Raw genomic sequence first — 16831 nt, forward strand, 5'->3', positions numbered from 1 at the left:
GAGAAAGGTGAGGGGAAAGGGTGGAGAAGCAGATATTCGCTTCTCCTGTGTGCCCTGACCAGGAATCAAACCTGGGTCATCCACACACTGGGCTGATGCTCTACCACTGAGCCAACCAGCCAGGGCCTGAACATTCTTTTATCATACAACCTAACAATTGTGTTTTTTGGTATTTACCAAAAGGAATTAAAAACTTATATTTATACAAAAACCTGCCACAGATGCTTATAACAGACTTATCAATAATTACCAAAACTTAGAAATAACCAAGATGGCCTTCACTAGGTGAATAGATAAATTGTGGTACATCCAGACAATGAAATATTACTCCGTGCTAAAAAGAAATGAGTTGTTAATCATGCAAAGACAAGGAACAACCTTAAATCCATTTTATGAAGTGGGGAAAGAAATCCGAAAAGGCTACTTACTATATAATTTCAAATATATGATATTCTGAAAAAGGCAAAAAGATGGAGACAGTAAAAATATCAGTGTTTTCCATGGGTTAAGGGCAAGGATGGGATAAATAGGCTGAGCCCAGAAGATTGTAGGGCACTGAAACTATTCTCTATGATATTATAGTGGTGGATACATGTCACTATACCTTTGTCAAAATCCATAGAATATACAACACCAAAAGTGAATGGACTTTGGGTAATAATTGTGTGCCAATGTAACAAATTCATTTACTGTAACAAATGTACCATTTGGTGCCCAATGTTGATAATGGAAGAGGCTGTGCTTGTGTGGGAGTGAGAGGAATATGGGGACTGTAGTTTCTGCCTAATATTTGTGTGAACATAAAACTACTCTAAAAATAAATATATATGTAAATATAAAGTTAGAAGTCATATGGTCTGGGTGACAATTTTAATGGGAAATTTTAAAACAAACTTTTCAGTAGTTAAAAGTATTTCCTCATTTTAAAAGTCAGATTTAAAGTATTGTGTGATTTTTATCACGAATAGATGACAAATTTTATTTACTGTTTTTGTTGTAAGGATGATAACATCTTTTTTATTCTTCATTTATGTTGATCAGCTACACTGTTTTTTAAAAATAAAAGCTGGCCTTGGCTGGTTGGCTCTGTGGTAGAGTGTCTGCCTGGTGTATGGATGTCTGGATTTTGATTCCCAGTCAGGGTACACAAAACAAGTGACCACCTGCTTCTCCACTCCGTCTCCTACCCCTTCTCTCCTTCTCTCTCTCTTCCTCTCCTTCAGCCACAGCTTGATTGGTTTGCATGCATAGGCCCCAGGCACTGAGGATGGTTCTGTGGAGCCTCTGCCTCAGGTGCTAAAAATAGCTTGGTTACAAGCATGGCCAGAGATGGATAGAGCATTGGCCCCAGTTGGGGGTTGCCAGGTGGATCTCTGTCAGGGTGCATGTGGGAGTCTGTCACTCTATCTCCCCTCCTATCACTTGGAAAAGAAGAAAAGAAAAACCCAAAGTAACCTTATGTTTTTGAAATAAACCCCACTTGGTCATAAAATTTAGAAAAGTCTTACTGGATTTAATTCTCTAATATTTTGTTTAGATTGAAAAAAATTATATTTATTATTGAAAGTAGTTTTATATTTTCCTTTTTTGTAATGTCTTTGTCAGATTTTTTTTCTGTTAAGGTTGTACTGGCTGTCACCTCTTTTGTTCATCTATGGACATGTCTGTGTTAATTTGGTATTATTCTATCTTTCAATGTTCGGTAGAATCACCAGTGAAGTCTGGGGTTTTCTTTGTAGGTATGTTTTTAATTAAAGACAATTTTTTTTTTAGGTACAGAAAATTTAATTTTAAAAATGTCTCTCTGTTTCATTTTTTGTGTGTTTTTCTGGGAGTTGGTCCATTGTAACCAAACTGTCAAATCGACACAAAATACTTCAGAATATTATTTGTATTCTTTTTAATATCCTAACATCTAATAGTGGCATCCCTTTTTAATTATATGACTTTGATGCTTAATGCACTTTTTCTCTTAATTAGTGTTACTAGGAGGTTTAACAATTTTTTCATCTAGAAAAATCAAACGTTGGTTTTGTTGATTTTTATGTATTTTAAGTTTATTTCTAACTTCATTAATATGTTTTTATCTTTTGATTTAACTTGTTGTATTTTATTAGAATTGTATACTTAGTTCATTGATATAAGCCTTTTTTCTTTTTAAAAAGTATATTGTAAGGCTTTAAATTTTTTTCTAAGTATATCTTTAGCCTCAACCCTAGTTCATTAAGTTTAAATAATTTTCTAATTTCTATTGCAATTTATTTGACCATGAGTGATATAAAAATATATTGTTTAATTAATAAATAACTAAATATTTTAGAGTAGTTCTTCTTTTGCTTTTGATTTCTAGCTTTATATCATTTTTCTTTGTCTCTTTCTTATGTTCCAATTATGTTTGTTAGATACCCCCCCACACACACACCATTATCACACTTTTTAGTGTCTCTTTTATTTTTCTTGATTTTTTATACTTTTTGTTCTCTATGCTACTGACTTATCTTCTTATTCATTAATTTACTCTTTAGCTCTTTTTAAATCAATTGAATTTTTATTTTTAGTTATGTTTTTCAGTTCTAGAATTTCCATTAGATTATATTTATAGATTCCAGTTCTTTACTAAAAATCTCTATTTTCTTGACTAAATTAATCACATTTATTTAAAAATCATTGTTCATAATATTTGAATCACCTATGGGTTTATTTTTATTGTCTGTGTTTTTCCCTTCATCTTATTTCTTATGAGGCTTGGTTATTTTTGATGGAATGATAAACATTTTGTATATTGACTTGAGAGAAAGAGAGAGAGAGAGATTAACTTGTTGTTCCACTTATGCAATAATTGGTTAATTCTTGTATGTGCCCTGACCGAGGATTGAACCCTCAACCCTGGTGTATTGGGATGATGCTCTAACCAATTAAGCTACCCAGCCAGGGCTGGAATGATGAATAAAAGCTTTTAGAGACACTCAACATTTTATTTCTCTAGAGCAGTGTTCCCCAACCTTTTTTGGGCCACGAACCAGTTTAATGTCAGAAAATATTTTCACAGACGGGCCTTTAGGGTGGGACAGATAAATGTATCACGTCACCGAGACAAGCATCAAGAGTGAGTCTTAGATGGATGTAACAGAGGGAATCTGGTCATTTTTAAAAAATAAAACATCATTCAGACTTAGATATAAATAAAACAGAAATAATGTAAGTTATTTATTCTTTCTCTGTGAACAGGTACCAAATGGCCCACGGACTGGTACTGGTCTGCGGCCCAGGGGCAGGGGTCCTTGGTTTATGACAGTCTTGACATACAACATTTTGTGTTTATGACGCTCACTCCCATAAAAAAAATAAAGATGTGAGTGTTTCAGATTACACTGTTAACATCATACTTATGGACTACAGACTACCTGGGTGATCTAGTTTGGTTGAACGTGGCAGAAGAATATGCAATATTCTATTTCTATAGCTTAATTGTGCTTTTATATTCTAGATTGTGATTTTACAACAGTGTTAGGATAGGTAAGTGACTTAGGCTAGGGTGTGTTTCAACTTACACCAAAATTTGGGTTACACCACTGTTGTAGGAAAGGAACTGTGTCGTAACCTGAAGACCCCCTGTACATTTATTCCAGATCCTGACAGACAGATAAAGCACCAGTCAATCATCTCAATTCAATGTGTGACAGATGTCATTCAAAGATAATTGTCAATCTTTCTAAGGCTTGGTTTGCCCAAGTTTACAGTGACAACTAAGAGTAACTGAGACCCAGGATCTTTCCTGGAATCCCTTTCCTTTTTTGGGTCTTGATTTCCTATATTTGTCTTTTGTACACTATAAGATTTCTTAAAATTCCACTCTATTTTTCAGTTGTTTTCTTTTTGATTTCTTAGTTTCTGATTCTTTCCATTTGGCCAGCAAATAAACTGTGGGAAGGCAGTAGGGGAGAACAGGGGTTACTTTTTTGGGTCTCCCTTATCTGGGATTTAGTACTTCATAACCTCAATTGTTGTCTCCCCAGCCCAGTGCTTGCCCAAGCTCTGCTGGCTTCTCTGATGCTAGGAAGTGAATCTTCTATCCGACTTCTTACCCTCTCTCTGGCCCAAGGATTGGCAAGCTCCCTAAGGAGAAATGAAGCATGTAGAATATGAATTTACCTCAGTGACATTTTCTTCTCTCCAGGATTATGGTTCTTCAAATCCTGGTTGCCTCATCAGCTGGAAGTGAAAGTCTCATGACCTTTTATTTTGTGAACAAAACTTTGTGCAGAATTTTGAAAAGTATCTAAAAAGATCACACAACCTGTGATTGTTCAGTTCTAATAAAGTTTTTCATAAGTGCATATTCAAAAACAAAGATATTGGGATTTGACCACTGTAGCAGTAGTTCAAATACTTCCTGGATATTTTCTAATTCTCAGTTGTAAATGTAAAGTTGATAAAAGCATAATTTGCCCAACCATTTGCATAGAAAAAGAAGACGTAATCAGGCTATCATAGGCATAATTTTATGTTTCTATTATAATTTTCTATGGAAAAAATCTAGTTTTTATGTTTATTTTTTACAACATTTATTTAGGGTAGAAGTGAGATGAATTCCAAAATTAGAGCAGAGGTTGCTATGTGGCCAAGTTAAAAAATAGTAGGGAGTTTGCTGCCCTGGCATATGGATTTTTTCATTACTAAATAATTTTTAAAAACTTTATGCCACAGAGCTCAACAATAGACAGTAACTCTGGGGAAGTGCCTGCCCTCAGTGAGTGTGAGTAGTCAGCATATGTAAAATGGAAATGATAAACCCTGCTCTGATTATCTCATGGAGTTTTGTGAAAATTGAAAGATATTGTGTACAAATGTAGTCTGGGGACAAGAAGCTACTCTGTATAGATGGGTGATACAGCAGATTCTTTGCCTCAGATAACTTAAAGTTTCAAGTTATGTCTGCATTTGGAATCTTTATTTAGAACTCTTTGTCTATTTCATACAAAAGTTTATTAAATGATTGCTTCTCTAAAGGCAAGGAGTATACTACCAAAATCTCTTCTGCACCCAAATTTCACAATTACATCCAAGCCAAAAAAAGCTCCATTCTGCCTCTTCTTTGTTCTTGATGCCCTCTGATAACAATGAACAGTCCCCATCTGTAATCCTTTTAACCCCCCTTAGCCTCATTTTACATCCCTATGTGTCTCTGCCAGCCAAATAGTTTATTTTTCTCCTCCTGTTCAGATTAAAGGGGTTAAGCTGCATGGGCTTCTTTGGAACTCAGTTAAGACACTATTCTCAGCCCCAGCTAATAGTGCTCAATTATATTTGCATGGTGAAGACTTTCTCTTTTGCTCTCCCAGTTGAAAGAGCACAGACACAGCCCAGGGAGCACTCCTTGGCATTCCTATCACCTACTCTGTTTTCTTTTTCTTCTTGTCTGAGCATGACTTTGCTTATACAAGGCTAGCTTTTGCTGCCTGCTCCCTAGATGATTTTGGCCTGTTTTCAACCCTCATTCTTTCTGTGGCATTGGGAGTAGTCAGTCATTTGTGCATCACTTAGAAGAGGGATTTAGTGAATAGGAAGACCATAGACTTTCCTCTTTGGTCCTTCCTTCCTTGACAAAGTAAATCCCACTGAAAAACAGCATTAATAGACCATGACGGTTTGAAGAATAGAGCCCTAACTGTTGACATTTCTGTTGTCAAGATAGGTATTATGCTATGATAAAGAAAAGACACAAAAAGACAATCTCCATGGCATTAGGTTTATTAGTGCAATATTATTGTCATTGTCCTCAACTCCCCAATTTACTTAAGGGCCTATCAATATTTCCATTAAAAAATCCCAGTTGCTGTCATTTAAAAGTAGCCTGGCTATGTCAGATAATTTAAACTGAAATTATAGATCAATTATTTTTAGGTTTATTTTTTAATGTCAGGGGTGGTTAAATTCACTGAATTGATAGGAGTTGAATAGTTTCTGTTCTGGAGAAAAGTGGTCAGTGTAAAGATAGGATATAGTGCAGGTCCTAGGGAGAAGATGAGACATTTAACTTGCTTTCACATGAATCCCTGTTCATTATTCATGTGTATCAATGAAAGCATAAGTTTACTTCTTTATGATTGGGATCAGAAATGACCCAAAATAACCTCAGTTCTTTACTTAAGAAGTATGAGAACTAATTGCTAGCTAGATACAATAATAAGGGGTCACAACCTCTGGCTTCAAAAAGTCATGGCATCTATTGAGCACACGCATGTGCCATATTGTGTTAGGTGCTAAGTATATACAACCCAACAAGATAGGGCTACAGTATTTTAGGAATGAGGAATCTAAGATTTTACAGAGGTTAAAAAACTTTCCTAGTTAAGCAGCTGAGTTGCTAAATATAGTGCTCTTGGACTGCACAACCCTTAATTTTCTTGTGTCCCATTGACACCCAGAGATGTTTTTGTTTTTTCAGTGAAATTTACTAGTCACCTGGCCATAGTTTTTCTACCCTGTTTATCTATTTTTGACAATGGAAAGAAGTTCATGTTAAAAGTTGCTTTTGCTTCTGCATGAAACTGCTGTGAATGCATAGAATATGACTTAACTTTTTGATAGAGTTCATGATAAAATTTAAGCTGGCAAAATTTGAAGTTGGTTTAAGTTGTTTAAGGGGATAAGGGGGAGATATATTCGGTGCGACACTTGAATCTATGTAAACACAAATTAAAATCATAAAAAAAGAAATCTCATTTACTCATTCATTTGGCTGAAAGGCTTTATTTCCACTAGTAATATTTGCAGGTGTCCTTTTCCTGGTAACATCTGAAGCTAATTGAATGGAATTCAAGTCAGTATTTTTTTTCCCCATTGAAAACCATATGTTTCTTCATTGAAGACTATGTCCTGGCTAAATTGAATGTTTTGCCTTCAAGTTACTGAAATGTTTTGTTTTTGTACCTTGTAAATAAATAAAAAAAATCTTTTGGTGGTGTTCAAACATAAACAAAACAGAATCTTTAAGCTGAAAGCAAATAGGATTTATTTCAGTAACTATCACTGAATCTAAGGTGATTTCATTCATATTTGTATTATGTAAAGTTTGCTACTATTGCTGCTTTTGTATAAAAAGTATTTTGTGCTTTTACCTCCAGATGCTGATACTAAATATCAACAGGGGAACTATTTTTTTTTCTTGTTTCAGGCTTAAATTTTTGTGGGACTTGATTTTCTTCATGTAGATTTGGTAGTTTCTCAGAAAATAAAGATTAGATTTAAACTTTTTTCTTTGTTGTAGGGTCATTTGAGCTATAATTTCATAGCCTCTTTTCTTACATTCTTCAGGCTATTTATGGGCTCCTTGAATAAAAACAATCCTGAAAAACCAAAAACAGTTTAAAAAGGTATCTGATACACTGAATGCCTGATGTTTCCCTGGTATTATCCTAACCATTTAACATGGCTTATCTCATTAAATTCTCACATAATGTATAGGTATTCTTTTAATCACTAATTTTACTTGGCACCCAGGCATTAGGGGAGGTTTACTAACTTGTTCAATATCAACAGAAAGTGCTATTTCTCTAGATATTTTTAATCATGCACAATACATTCTCAGAGCAAATTTTACTGTAAATAATTGTTCATTTAAGCCCTGGCTGGTTGGCTCAGTGGTAGAGCGTCGGCCTGGTGTGCAGGAGTCCTGGGTTCGATTCCCGGCCAGGGCACACAGGAGAAGTGCCCATCTGCTTCTCCACCCCTCCTCCTTTCCTTCCTCTCTGTCTCTCTCTTCCCCTCCCGCAGCCGAGGCTCCATTGGAGCAAAGATGGCCCGGGCGCTGGGGATGGCTCTATGGTCTCTGCCTCAGGCGCTAGAGTGACTCTGGTCGCAACAGAGCGATGCCCCAAATGGGCAGAGCATCGCCCCCTGATGGGCAGAGCATCGCCCCCTGGTGAGCGTGCCGGGTGGTTCCCGGTCGGGCGCATGCGAGAGTCTGTCTGACTGTCTCCCCGTTTCCAGCTTCAGAAAAATACAAAAAAAAATTGTTAATTTAAATTTCCATGAAATTATAGTCTTAATAACTTTGCACACTATTGGGGGCTGATTATTACAGATTTTACCTTGTACTGAGGTTGCAGAAAGCTTATGTTAAGAGAAGAAACATTAGTTCTGCTATTTTCTTTCATTTACATATGCCTATATTATTTTATTTTATTTAAACCTTGATTTCTTTGAAGTAAGCTTTTAAATTGTTTTTATGTTTTGAAGAATAATTTAGTGACTTAGTTGGTTTGAGTGGCAATAGCAAAATACCATAGGCTGAGTCTCTTAGAAGTAACGGAGAGGTATTTCTCACAGTTCTGGAGGCTAGGATGCCAAAATCAATGCACTGGCAGAGTCCGTGTACAGTGAAGACTCATTGCCTGGTTCATAGGTAGCTTCTTTTCTGTTTCTTCACATGGCAGAATGGTGAGAGAGCTTTCTGGGGTCTCTTTTATATAGGCACTAATTTCACTCATGAGGATTCCACCCTTATGATCTAATCACATTTCAAAGCTGCATCTCCAAATATGATCATATGGGGGACTAGGTTTCAACACACGATTTTGGGGGTAACACAAACATTAAGTCTATATAGTTAGTACTAGATGATATTCGTCAGTCTATGAATCCAGGCATAGTAAGCTGTCTGGAATTCATTAGAATTGCTGAGAGCAGAACCATGAGTATGGAACCACTGATAGACCCTCTTTACTCCTATATTCATCTAGGACTTAGTGTGATGTGTGGTTACCTGGTCCTACAGTGACTGAAGGACAGAATGGTAAAGATCAGTTTATTAAATATTATATTTTCTTCAATTTTATGAAATGTAATACATATACAAAAATGCATAAAATGGAAATGCAAAATTAATGAAAAAGATGTGTTACAAACACCGGGGTCAAAACATAGAAATGCCAGTGTTCTAGTGCCCCTTCTAGATTATACCTAGCTTTCCCCTGAAGAGGTAATCGTTATCCTTACTTGTGATAATTGATTCCTTGTCTTTCCATTTCATTTTATCACCTACGTATGCATCTTTCATCAATGTAGTTTAGTTTAGCCTTTTTTTTTTAACCTTACATAAGTGGAATTGTATACCATAAATTCTTGGTAGAATGAAGCTTGCTTTGTGTCATATTTCTTTTTGTTAACATTAAGTTCGTAAGATTCATCCATGTTGTGTGAGTAGTTGGACTTTATACATAATTAGTGTAGTACAGTATTCCGTTGCATGTATGTTCCACTATTTATCCATTTGTGCATGATTGTGATGTTCTGATTTGGGTAAGTTATAAACTACATTTTCTAGAATTTCCTTTCCCCTGAAGTTCTGAGTTAGAGTTGGCCTGGAAGAGAACATGCATGATACTTAGACTCCTTCTCTGATCCTCCAACTCCCCCTTCTGGACCTTTGTTTTCCTGGCTTGTGCCACAATTGGATAAGGTTGAATTCTTATAATAAATCTCTTTTCCCAGTGAGAGTTTCCTGACTGACATGTCATTCAACAGTTGATGCTCATTTGGGTTGTTTCTGGTTTGGGGCTATTAGAAACAGTGTTGCTTCTTATATCCTGAACAATTTTATCCAGGTAAGGCTGGATCCAGAATTTTTGGAATCCTAAACTCATATAATTTGGGTTATTTGCTCTCTCTCTCTCTCTCTCTCTCTCTCTCTTACACACACACACACACACACACACACACACACACACACACACACACACGATAAATCTGGTATATTTCTAGGGTATATAACCAGGAGTTAAAATGCTCAATTCTAAGATAAGCAACTAGTCACATTTAGTAGACAATGCCAAGCAATATTTTTAAATGATTGTATCAATTTAAACTCTTGATAGTGAGTTTCGGTTTTTCTACATTCTTGCTAACACTTAGTACTGTCAGAATATAAAATTTTTGCTAATCTAATGAGTGTGTTTGATACCTGATTGTGGTAGATAACTGGTTATAAATGAGACTGAGCAACTTTTCATAGTGCCTGAGCAGTTTCTCAGAAAGCAGAGTTTGAGGTAAAGGCTTGTGTGCTATTGCTTTAATAGAGGTGTAATTCAAGGGGTCAGATGACAGGAGAGGGAAGAAGAGAAGGAGAAATGGTTAATGCAAGGATGCATTTTAAAGAGGTTGTATAAGGGACTATTTCTCAAGACATTCTGTGGGAAACAGGATAGAAGGGAGAAAAGACAGACAAAAGAGAGACCAGAACTCATTCATTGGCTCCTATCTTTCACTAGGAGACACTGATTCCCTTACAATTCTGGGTTCTGCATGTATAGGTGTTAAATGGTCCTGTCACCTGAGAAGTCTTCAGGGAAAGAGATGAGAAGTACTTGGTGGGGATGCTGTTTGCTTGTATTTGCATGAAGTTGGCCAGAGTTCTCTCAGAGATGGTAGCTTTGGTGTAATGTTGATTTAGGAATTTTTTCTTAAAGAAGCCCAGAGAACTTTCATGCATCTTATGGGATGGGTATTAATTAGCCTCACAGGTCCCAGTGCAACAAAAGTGGTGAGAACACAGAAAAAACAATACTGTTGGCATCTCCTAAAACGTCATCTAAGGTAATTACTAAGCGTGTGGGTTGCTAGAATTTTAAAGGATAAGGAAGTATCCTCCTCCTTTCACCAGCCCAAAATGACCGATTTTTAATAGGAGTGGTACTTTCCTGATTTTCCTTCTGTTCTTCACCTGCTTGGAAGGCTTTGTTTATTTGAAATCTCATTAAATAAGTTCTCCACTCAAAATTCTGCACTGCTTTATTAAATTGAAGCCTGGACCCCTGTGGTTGCATAAAGAAGGATTTAGACAATGACCATTTTTCTTGATCCTGAGACATCCCAATGTTCTGACTTGGTGGTTTTGCTATGGAAGAAAGGAGAGAGAAGGAAACCCACTGAAAAATGCAGAGTTGGATAAGGCATTCGGCAGCAGTATGAATATGTTTATAAGAGCTTCCAAACGAATTGCAGAATTTTAAACACAGATCTCTGTCATTCCCAAAGTCCAGTTAACCACATAATTCATTTCCAGAGTTTCCTCGACATATAAACTGAATGGCATATTTGAATTACTCATTATTCTTTTCCTAAAACCTAATTAAAATCAATTCCCTGGCATTTTGCTGCTGTTAGAAAAGATGATGCTGTTAGATGTTTTAGTCATTAGCAATATGTTCACTGGATTAAAGACAAATTTCAGAATAATATTGTAATGATTAGTGAATCTATGACAATCTAAGCAATTATTAAGGAACAATGCCTACCCCAAGTTGGTATCTTGATTATTTGTTGATGACATCTGAAAATGGTGATGTCAGAAGGCAATATTGTATTGTTTAGCTGTGTTAATTTATTTTATTTATGTAAATTTTATGCTTCTCAGTATTTCAAAACTTGAATACTGGTTAATTGTCTAGCTGGTGAAGATAGAAAATTGAGTACAAAAAGTAAATGACAATATAAACACACTAAAGATTTTCTTTAAAATCACAGCTCTTAAGATTAGAAAGGCTGTTATAATTTTAATTAGACTTATTTTGATTTCTAAAGTGATAACAATTGTTAAATGCACTTAAAAAGTTGGCTAAGTTTGGGAGTTATAATCATTCATAATAAAAAGAAACTTTAGGTTGCTAAATGTGAATTATGCTGTCAAGAAAAGAAAAAAATGATCTGTGGGCTCAACTTTTCACTCTAGAATACTGAAAATGTCTTGATATTCAAGCCTATTTTCTATTTACATATAAGAATGTATTCTTTAGAGTTTATTTTAGATATTTTCTTTCTTGTAGTTGCTATTCACCTGATTGCTTCATAAACTTTGCCAAAGGATGGAAAAATGAATATGCAAAATAAAAGAACATACTTTAATCATAGAAGTAGCTTTGCTTGTCTTCATGCATCATCTATGATGTATCATTAATCTGTACAGGGTGCAGTTTAGCAAAACTTGTACTGTAAAGTTAATAATTTGATAGATTCTGAAACATAAATATCAGTCACATAATAAGGCAACACCATCTGCTATTTATATGTTTAACATGTACATGTAGAAATGATCGCCCCTATTGTTCAAAAAACACCCTTGTATACTTAGTCTTTTAAATAAATTAATTAATTTATTTTAAGTGAGAGAAGGGGAGATAGAGAGGCAGACTCCCACATGTGTCCCAACTGGGATTCACCTGGCAATGCCTGTCTGAGGCCAATGCTCTGAGTCACTGCTGTGAGAGGGGAAGGGAGAGAGAAGTGGGAGAGAGAAAGGAAGAAAAGCACATGGTCACTTCTCCTGTATGCCCTGACCGGGAATCAAACCCAGGACATCTACACACAGGGCCGATGCTTTATCCACTGAGCAAACCAGCCAGGGTCTACTTAGTGTTTTAAACAGAACTTTGTGGAAAGCAACATGCTTCTAAATGTTCTGCCTTGGGTGGCTTTAGTGAGAGCCCTGCATCTGGGCAGGGAGAGTCCAGAGTTAGGGATGAGAGTTGGGGAATGCTGAGCATGGTCCTGGGTCTCTAATCTGTAACAGGAACTGTTCAAATTATAATGAGGAGCCAGTAATGTAAATGTGAGTGCCTGTGGTGGTGGGGGAGGCAAACACAAGCTCAATTCTGACTGGCTGATGTAGACATGGGCAAGATAAAATAATTGGTAACTATACACTGGAAATAGGAAGAGGCTCCTGAGATGGGAGGCTGTCATCACTACTATCTGAATGGTCCATGTAGGTTGGCCCAGGACCGTGGTTTGTGTGTAGCTGGGGTTCTTAGAGACACAGTCTAGCCTTTCGAGAGGTCTAGGTATGATGCCAAGATTTTAGCTAAGTGAGTTGTGGTTTAACACTATAACCATATCAGACACCAAGGTACCAAGCAGAAGCCTGCTTAAGGAAGGAGATAGCAGCAGCTCTCATACATAACCCAAATATAATTCACAACTGCTTAGAATGGACGGTACTGATTCCAGACACCACCTGCCAGTAAGATTGGTATTGCTGGAGGTTCCCAGCACTCAAAGCTGAGTGGGGCAAGTGTTGAAAGACAGTTACTTCTGCTGAAATCCAGAATTTCAGATTTCCACTTACAGTGTCAGACCTTGTGCTTTACTTACTTTTATATAACCAAATATTTGAAAAGTCCTGATATATTCTTTTTACCTAATGTTTTTCATAGCTTTCTTTATTCACATAACAAATACTGATTCATCATTTTTTTGTGTGTGTCTTTCTTTTTACTAATCTTATGGCAGGGCTCATTTATAAGTGGACTTTCTAGGTAATAAATTACCTGTTTTTCTTTATAAAAATATTTTTGGAAGTACATCTGAGGCTAAAGATATATCAACCTCTAAATTTTTTGTTCATCTTCATATCAGCTTGATTATCTCCTTTGCATTAGAGACATATTGCCTGCTGAGGTCTATACTACAGTTTAGTGTAGTGCTGTGTAGTTAATTCTGAAACAGAAGCTTGGACAAGCTACAATGGGGGCACATAGGAGAGTGTGCACACACACCTCAGCCTCAGTCCTGCAGGTCTCTGCAAACTTGCCTAAAGGGAGTTCTTTACCTTGTCTTCTTAGTTTATTCTGTATGAGTTACTTTCCATTCCCCTGCTTTTCCATTAGTAGGAGTAGCAAACTCCTACTAATCTTTTAAGGATGAGATCCAGGTTTACCTCCTTGGTGACATCTTCCCCGACTCCTGCAGTCTGTAGGTGCTCACACAGACTCATCACATGTTCGTGCTGTCTCCACCATTGGACTGGGTGGTGGTGAAGATGGTAGCTGGCTGATTTTCTTGTTTCCAGTGATGAACACAGGGTCTGGGTGGAATAATGAAGGTTGGTTGAAGCAAGAAATGGAAAGAGTGTTTCCAGCTACCATTCATCTGGGGGTGGGGGGGAGCCACTGTCTCATTCCTGGCCAGAACAGTGCTTCTTCTCATTGTTCAAATTAGTCAGTTGAGGAATCACAATTTACTGGCTCTCCGTAGAGCTGAAAGTGCCATTACCATTGAATCTATAATGATGCCTGCTTGTAAACAGGGAATTTAATCCTAGAATTGGCATTGCCAAATTGATATGACAATTGGACTCATGAAACAGAAAACGTGTTGCATGTGGAAGTTTCTCTCTCTCTCTCTCTCTCACTCTCTCTAAATATCCTGGGGATTTTGTGACATGAACCTGGGTTAAAGGAGAAGAAAAGCCAATGAATAACCAGCTTCTTTTCCCAGACTATGCAGAAGAAACATCCTCTCAAACACCTGTCATGGGGCAACAGTGCACATAAGATGAATTGAAAAGAAGCAAGAATGCCAGCTCATCCATTTACGGTGGCCTTCCTTCTGTTTTGTAAGGATGCCTTGGAAAAGGGAATGGGTATAAAGACAGACTGAGCATCTATGAGAACCAGGCTTTATATGAGTTGTTTGTAAATGCACAAAATCCCATAAATTAAGCATTTGGATTCTCATCTGTAATGCTTTGGAGTTCACAGAGGTAAAAATAGGCCCAAGGTGCCAGAATTCAAATCTAGGTTTCTCTGACACCAAAAATCCACCATACCGTGTCACTTCAGATGTAAGACTTAAAGGTAACAATAATTGTTCCTCTCAGTCTGCCTCCCCTCGCCCAAATTACACTGATTATGAAAACACTTAAACATCATCAGATGAGAAGTAATAAGACCACAGTTACCTGTTATCATATGGCTTATATTTGTGAAATATAAAAACTATATAAATTTAATTTTTAGTGTTCGTAAAGTTTTATTGAACTGGCCTGATTATTTATATAAGTCTATAGCCACTTTCAGGCCAATGGCAGAGATGAGTAGTTGTGATAGAGACCAAATTGCACCTGGGGACTAACATATTTAGTATCTGGCCCTGTACAGAAAAGTTTGCTCACCTCTGGGCTAGGGAGTAAAAAGATACTTATTTGAAGGTGTGTGTCAACGCACATGAAATCTGTCCACTGTACGTTTGAACCCAAGTGTTAGGCATAAGAGAGGAATCACTCTTCAGATGAGTATTCAAAAGTTACTGAAAAAAGAAAAGTGTAAAATGTAAAGTGGCATTCTCTATCCAGACAGTCTGGACACAGAAAAGAAGGCAGACGTGTTTCAAGCAATCCGACTTCTATATGGACTCCATAGTTGATATAAACAATGGAAAGCGAAGGTTGATATTTGTTGTTCTGTCGTGCCATCTTTGCTCTTGTGGGAGAGCCCCGAGCGCCTGTACATTTGTTTGGAAGAGGTTTTTCATTTTTCTCTTGATGTTCATTAGACTTACATGTCTGAGGAAATGACAAATCAATATCTCTTTCATTGTTACTTTCTTTGTAAGAGTCTCTTGACTGGCTAAGCCCCCTAGTGAAAAGGAAAGGACTTGATTTCTGGATCCAGGATGCTTTGATTTGCTCTTTCTCCTTGAAGAAACAGCCTCACTGGGAAAGATAGTCTTCTTGTGGAGAACCTGCATCTCTGGATATAGGCAGCTCTCTGAGTGGCATTTCCCACCCACCCATCATTATCAAAAAACACTTGGTTGCTAATGTCCTGGAAGATTCAAATGTTCCTACTTCAAGGTCATCTCAAAGGAGAGTTTAAAGAGCATTGCTCTCCCCCTCCATTCCCTGGTAAAATATGTATATTTACAAGAGCATGCACAAATGGTCACCAGGGAAGATAAGCTATCAGAGAGTTGGGAAATGTCTTTCCTCACACAGTTCACACATCACTGAAGCAGATAAAATTGGTTTTGTACCTAGCTCTCCGAATACACTGTTAAGGACTCTGTCCTGACAACTGATCTATACCACTAAGATAAAATTCAGAGCATCTCTTTCATAAATATCTAACTGTGGCATCAGTGGCTGCTTCTCCTGCCTCATTCCCAGAGACTGTGCTTGGGCAGTCAGAGAACACTGTGCAGCTTGTAGCTTCTGTGGGCACCACAATCATCGTCATTGGCTGCATCAAAACTTAATTAAAGTGTTAGGTTCAGTGCAGTACAATGTATGCTGCAGTTTACAGTTATTAAAGTCAATTGCATGACTGCTCATGGAATGTTAGATTAAATCTCTGTTTAATTTTAATAATAATAATGGCATCCAGGATCCACAGCTTGCCATTTTCCAAATGCCATGTGCAGCTTTTTTTTTTTTTAAATGCCTGCTGCCTATGGCCCTGAAAGCTGCATGTGTTACCGTGTCTGGCTTTGTAACTCACTAAAAGTCGATAGGAAAACAGATTGTTTGTGCTGTCTTATAGTGCTAATGCCATTTAAAAAGCCAATGCATTCTTGTATCTCAGATTTTACATAAAGAGCTTACTTGGAAGCCATATGTGTACCAGGTGAGGTATGTGTAAAGAAAAGAAGTAGTCCCACCGGACCAGGCAGTGACACAGTGGATAAAGCGTCGGACTGGGATGCTGAGGACCCAGGTTCAAACCCCAAGTTCACCAGCTTGAGCGCGGGCTCATCGGGTTTGAGCGAGGCTCACCAGCTTGAGCCCAAGGTCACTGGCTCGAGTGAGGGGTCACTCGGTTCGCTCTAGCCCCACTGGTCAAGGCACATATAAGAAATCAATCAATGAACAACTAAGGAGCCACAACGAAGAATTGATGTTTCTCATCTCTCTCCCTTCCTGTCTGTTCCTATCTCTCCCTCTCTCTGACTCTCTCTGCCACAAAAAAAAAAAAAATAATAAAATAAAATAGAAGTAGTCCCATAGACAAAATTTAAGTAAGTATAAGGTCAGTTCCTCAGCACTTATCTCTAACTG

Source organism: Saccopteryx leptura, chromosome 6 (genome assembly GCF_036850995.1).
Source record: "Saccopteryx leptura isolate mSacLep1 chromosome 6, mSacLep1_pri_phased_curated, whole genome shotgun sequence".
Classification (NCBI taxonomy): Eukaryota; Metazoa; Chordata; class Mammalia; order Chiroptera; family Emballonuridae; genus Saccopteryx; species Saccopteryx leptura.